Source organism: Gossypium hirsutum, chromosome A02, assembly GCF_007990345.1.
Source record: "Gossypium hirsutum isolate 1008001.06 chromosome A02, Gossypium_hirsutum_v2.1, whole genome shotgun sequence".
Classification (NCBI taxonomy): domain Eukaryota; kingdom Viridiplantae; phylum Streptophyta; class Magnoliopsida; order Malvales; family Malvaceae; genus Gossypium; species Gossypium hirsutum.
This window is the reverse complement of record NC_053425.1, coordinates 3,370,632-3,377,473: the sequence shown is the minus strand read 5'-3', so window position 1 is coordinate 3,377,473 and position 6,842 is coordinate 3,370,632. Positions and strand designations below refer to the sequence as shown.

The following is a 6,842-nucleotide window of genomic DNA, read 5'->3' as shown; positions in this document are numbered from 1 at the left end:
TTGACCAGACACAACAGTTTGATATTCATAAATTCATAGCCCAACCACTGACCCAAACCTACAATACAGTTAGAAAAAGAGAGGGGGAAAAGGTGCAACAAACATCAATCACAAACAGCCGAGTAAAAACAGAACCTACCTGCTCTGGCTCTGAGTAAAGGACAACCAAGTCCTAGAACTGCCAAACCAATGAAATGACTCTTTTGATGTCTTCATAAACTTCTTCATCAGTAGTTCCTAAAGCTCCAAACCAAGTCCTAAGCATTCAGCATGTTGGATAACCTACATAAAAGCGTTCAATGTTATATTTCATATTTACTCCAGGGTAATCCTATTTTCTCCACCAATTTGTGTCCTTTCTGAAACCTCAAAACCCTAATTTAAAAAAACCGAAAGAACAATAAAAACATTGAGCATGACTAACTATCCACTGAAGCAAGTAAGAAAACCAAATTCTAAATTCCGCGAAAGAAACCAACTACTGCAAAACTTGAGAGCATCAGGAATGACCATTCTCTTAGTCTTATCATATGGTGCAGGAATCCCCTCATAAGCCTTCAATTTGAAACGTGCGAAAGCTGCCACTCCGCGCTTAGTCTTTGTGAGGAATCATCCTGCAATCAAAGCAAATATCAATTACCATAAGGAAAGTCAAAATGAAGCCCAGTTATATACCTCACTTCATATATGCTGAAGCCAAACGCATTGCCTTTGCAACATAAGATTCACAGACCTTGTCAGCTATTAGTTTTCTTTCGATCCAACAATAATAACCTCAAGCACACTCATTCTACTCTCTTTCACTTCGTCCCTACATCTTCCCAATAACCAACCATAACAGACACAAAGATCTCTAATAAGAAAAATCAATAGCAAACTCCAATTATTAAGTTTGATATCAAACATAACAAAACACACAGATTCCTTTGGTTCTTTTGGAATATATATTCCAATATCCAAATCATAGAACTTCAAATAATTAGAAAGAATCTCTCAAACTGTTCATAATAAAGGCTTCCTAAATTAGCAAGCAGCAAAAGCCCAGAAATTTCCATCCTTTTCATTCACAGACCAAATAAAGAACTGTGAAAACACACTAAAAGGGGAAAAAAACCCTCGAAAAGAAAAACACACCCACGAATGGTACGCCAGAGGATGTTAGAGGAGCAGGAAACTGGATGAGACCATGAGAAGGCTTAGTGTTCATACGCTTCCTAAGAACCTCATGAGATACATCCTCTGCCTAACCGATCCACCCCACATGCATATCTCTTCACATCTCACCACCACTACTTGTTGGCCATTCAACAACTCCTTGGCCAATGCCTCACTCTGAAACCATCTCTTCTTCTTCCTCTTTGCTTGGTAGCTTAGCTTAGGCCTCTTTTTAAAGGAATTGGCATGGTTGACCTCGTTTTAGGAATAGTTATTCATATGTTGGCGCCTATGGAAGAGGTAATGGGAATTAAGTTTATCAAAGCTGATAGCTTCCCACGCCTGCATGCTTGTGTCAAGCATTTCAGCGAACACCCTGCGATCAAAGACAATGTCCCTGATTTACACCAGAGTTGTAAATAAAAAGATAATTTCATAGGAAATCTCAACATAATCACTGTAAAAAAAAAGTATTCTTGATCGTTTATGAACTAAATTTGAGAAATGATGCAAAAAGGATTGTGATTGTCGGTGACAGAAAATTAAGTTTTACTCTCAAGTCTCAACATAATCACTAGAATTATTATTTTCTGTCAATAATTAATGTTTGCTCCGATCTGGTAGATAAAAATGAGAGCATTCAATGGTTATTGGAAAAGTAAGGGAAATATACATTTTGGTACTTGAACTTAGCTTCAGAGTTCAAATTGATAGCTAAGGTTTTTTTCTTTCCAATTAGGTACTTGAACATGACTTCAAAGTTCCATTTGGTATTTTGGTCCAATTAAGTACCTAAACTTAGCTTCTTGATTCAAATTGATACCTGAATTTGATTTTTTTTATCTAAATGAATACTTAGTTATTTGAAAGTACCAATTTGAACTAAAAAACTATGTTGTAGAAGTTTGTCATGTGACTAAAATTTAAGTCATTAAATGTGTTTAACAATTAATTTGAATCAGATCATATTAAATTAAATTAAATAAATAATAAGTAAATCTATTTATAGATTGAAGGCTTAATATCAAAATTGTCCTTTAAAATATACTCATTTGCTTAAATAAGTACCTAAACACTTTTTTGATCAATTTGAATCTCTAAGCTATATTTTTTCTTACATTTGTACCTCGTTAGTCCTTCGTTAGTCAGCCATTAATCAACCTTGGTCAATGATGATGTGGCTCAATCACTAGTAGACATGTGGCAAAATAAAAAAAATTAGAAAAATTATTTTTGTGTAAAAGACACAAACAATTAGTACATTAAAAGATAGTTAATTTGATTATTTGCACTTTAGAGTTTCAGAGTATAAACAAAATTCTAGACCGGAAGAAGGCCATAAATAAAATTAGGAGTCCACTAAACCAAATTAACAAATACAAAACCTTAACCCACAAACTTATAATCCTACTATAAGAAAGCAAATCCAATACATGAAGAGGAAAACACCAATTTCAAGTTCAAAATTTATTTTTTTGAGGGTCATTTTCCCAAACATGTGGTGGATGGATTAGAAGACAATTGTGGGACAAAGAATCAATGTTAAAGAAAGAAAAGAGGGAATTTTTTTTTATGAAAAATATGATTGAAGGGTTAAAGAGGGAGAGGGTTGAGGTGAGGATGGTGGGGGGCAGGGAGAGGGATGGTGGAGGGGTGGGAGAGGGATCGGGTGTGAAAATATTTCTTAATATTATTTTTAATTAATATTAATATAAAATAATAATTTTAATTTTTCTTAATTTTTTATTTTTGGAATTATTTGATACAAATAATCAGATGATTTACTTATATAGCTTTTCTTTGCCACATGCCGATTGATGATTGGGCCACATCATCATTGAACAAGGTTGACTAATGGCTGCCTAACGGAGAACTAAAAGGGTACCAATGTGGGAAAAAATTACTTTAAGTACTCAATTTGACAAAAAAAAGTTTAGATACCTATTTGAAAAAATGAATATACTTTAGGGAGCAATTTTTACATTAAGCCTAAATTGAATTGGGTAGTGTGAGGACAAAGTTTAAGCTTAGGTAGATGCGTTCATGGGCTAAATTGTGCGGGCTTGGGTTGGTCTTACTATTTTTCATTTTTGTCTTTAAAATAAATATTAGTATAATTATTTTCAAATCCCTTGACTTTGATTAAAATTTTTCTAACTAATGGTCCCACATGATAGGATACAATTGGTTGCATTCAAAGTGAGGTAAGATTTTAACTCCACTAGAAGGATATATGACAATAATAAATGGAATTAAAGTTTAAGTATCGAAATTGATATTTTAAAAGTGAAGATACCATATTAGATATTATGATAAAGTATAGGGGTCGAATATGGCATTATCATTTTTTTATCATTACAATTTTGGAGGAGATAAATTACACAGTGCTTAACTTTGGTCTTTGGTATCAAAATACAATAATTTGGTCATTTTCATTGTGGTTACATCCGCTTCAATTAGTATTATGTTTGACTTCAACTGATAATAAAAATATAATAGAGAGGAATAATTTAGAATTGTTAATTCAAAATTAAAAATTACGCAAAAAGTTCATCTAATTAATTTAAATAAATTTCTCGAAATCATTTTAGAATTTTTGAATAATATTATTATTTGGTATATAGAATCAACGGTGGATTTTGATATTAAATATTGAGAGGAATTAATCGAAATTTAAAATATTTTGGGGGTTTAATCAAAATTTTTAAATCTTTTAAAAATTTTAATTACAAGTTTTGAAAAATTTAATGAGAATTTTTAAAAAGTTTAAGAGAACTTAAATAAAATTTTCAAATTTTCTAATATTTAATTTTGTTATTTTTAGCTTTGAGCTATTGTGAAGCTTGTAGAAGACTAGAATTGTTTGAAATTATTCATCAATTCAATAAAAATCATCTTCTCTCATTTGAGTTAAAAATTCGTAATTCTTTTTTTTTCTCTATTTATTAATGCAACAAGCTTTATCTAGAATCTTAAGATGATATGAAGGTGGGTTCAAGAGATCGAAGTTCTATTTTGAGTTTATTTAGGTTTTTTTTTTTAAAATAAGGAAGAAAATTATTTTTATTAATAGCAATATTGTTTAGTTTAATTTATTAATATTTTAAAATTGACAGCTTAATATTAAATTATTTAAGAAAATAGTTTTGAATGTTTTAAAAATTAGTAAGTAGCCAATTGAGTCTTAATTCGATTAGCATGAATATTATTGTCAATGCAAGAGGATTCTGATTCAAATGCGTTGAAGCGTATTATACTCCTATTTATGAGTTGAGGAGGGGCTATAGGTAGTTCTAAGCATTATGTCAAAAAGACTAAATATAGTAATAACCTATAATGAGCTTGATTGAAAAATATTAGTTAAAAAAATAGATGTCAATTTTTAATTTTTTTAATTTTTTAAAAAATAATTATTTTTTACGAACGTGTATTGTTATAAATATCACATCAACATTAATCATCCACATCATCCAAATTAACAGCTTGTTAATTTTTTCACTTAGTTATAGATAATATGATAAAAATTAATAATTAAAAATTAAAAATCGAACCCAAAGAAAAGGGATTTTTTATTTTTAATATTTTGAGGGCAAAGAAAAAAAAAGAGAGGACATTTTGCCTAAATTGAATTTAGTCTTTTGTAAGTTGTGAACAGTAAAATCTGATGTAAGAATCAAATTTGCAAAAGTTAATTCAATTTTTTTGAAAAAATCTAAAATAAAGAAAAAAAAGAATTTGTTTTCAAGAAATTAGGCATAATAATATTAATTAGAAAATGGAGTACAAATAAAATTAATTACGTTGAATTAATTAACTTAAACGGTAAAGCTAAAACATATATGTCGTAACCATTTTTTTGAAAAACGGGAATCGACTTGGATTTTGAAAATGGAAACGAAAAAACGGGGAGTCGCCACCAATCTTTTTTTGATGAGGTATGATCGGGTCACCTCGTAAAAATTGTTGTTTTTAATAAATGGTTTGATTTATTTAAACAACGATTTTGGTCCACACAAATCAATAAAACAGGTTCGGGAGTCGGTTACGCACAAGGAAGGATTAGCACCTTCGATAAGCCCAAAATTGGTACCTAGTTGATTAATTAGCGTCTTAGTGTCGAAAATTTGAAAACTTGAAAGAATTTAAAACACGATCCCTCTTTGCATTAATGCTAAAAAATGATCGAATAAGTTAAAACGGATGTTAAAGTCTTCCTCATCTCGAAGTAATAAAATGTCATGCCCAGTAAGTTAGGACACGACATCTCGAACTTTGGGACTGACTTGCCTTTTATTTAAAATTAGTGTATTTTAACTTCTTTTAAAAGGATATTTGGTTAGTCAGGGTGAGCGAGGAAAATCGAAATCCAGTAAGTTAGGGCACGTTTCCCCGAATTTTCGAACACCGAATATTGCCTTTATTCGCGAAAAATCTTATTTCGAGGTAACAAAATGTCATACGCGGTAAGTTAGGGCACAACACCTCGTACTTCCAATAATAAGCATTTTTTAAACTCGCATTGCGATTTAAAAGAGTATTCCGTTATTTTAGGTTAAATGAGAAAAACCGAAACCCAGTAAGTTAGGGCATGATTGTTTCGAATTACCAAATACGGAATATTACTTTTTATGAAAGGATTATTTTGAGGTATCGAGCAAAAAATATAATGCGATTTATAGTAAAATATAAAAGCAAATTATGGTATTAACACGTATAACAACATAATAATAGGTACGACAATGTCAAAGATGATAATATGAACAATTATAGAAGATGGAATAATAGTAAAGCTTAGTAATATGTAAATATAAACGCATACGTGAGGAAAATAAAATAATTGAACACGCAAGCAAATAAATAAATAAATAAATGTAAAAAATGGCAAAATAAAATGACAATGATAACGATAATAATGACATAAAAGTATATATGTATATGTATTAAGGTACATACGCAATAATAAAAGTAATAAGAAATATATAAAAGAAATGTATATATGCATAGTAATAATAGTATAATATTAAAAGATACATATGCATAGTATATAAAAAATTGTACACGTGATATTACATAGGAAATATATATATAGGTTAGTAATAATAATAATGATAATACAAATAATGAATGATTTAAGGTTTAAAATAATTTATGAAGATATAAATAGGTGATGAAACAATAATAATGAGAGTAATGATATATAAGCAAAATAAGTGCGCTAATATATATATATATAAATTAGTTTAGTATAAAAATAATAGCGTATAAGTAATTACAAAAGGAAGAAAAAAGGTTATAAAAGAGTAATAATACAATAGTGATAACAATGAAAGGTATAATAATAATAACAATATAAAGGTAATGATAACAATAAAACATTATGTAAATATATATTTGAAAATAAATATATGATAATATTAAAAGTGTATACAAAAAATATATATCAGAAAATGTATACGTAAAAATATGTATGCATATATAGTATTTAGAAAAGGAGAAATATACATAATATAATATTGATATACATATGTGCTTAGTATGGGGTATAATTAAAAGTATATATATATGTGACATACAAATACATTAACAAAAGCAATAATATTAAAGGCTATTAATAATACTACGTAATATATATAACATATATATATATGTACATAAATATCAAGTAAGAATAATAATAAGGGGACACT

General features: G+C 29.0%; 1 pseudogene; it reads right to left on the bottom strand.

Moving 5' to 3' along the window:
- LOC107960474 (60S ribosomal protein L13a-4-like) lies at positions 1 to 1,416 on the bottom strand (annotated as a pseudogene).
- Positions 1,417 to 6,842: the final 5,426 nt, after the last annotated feature.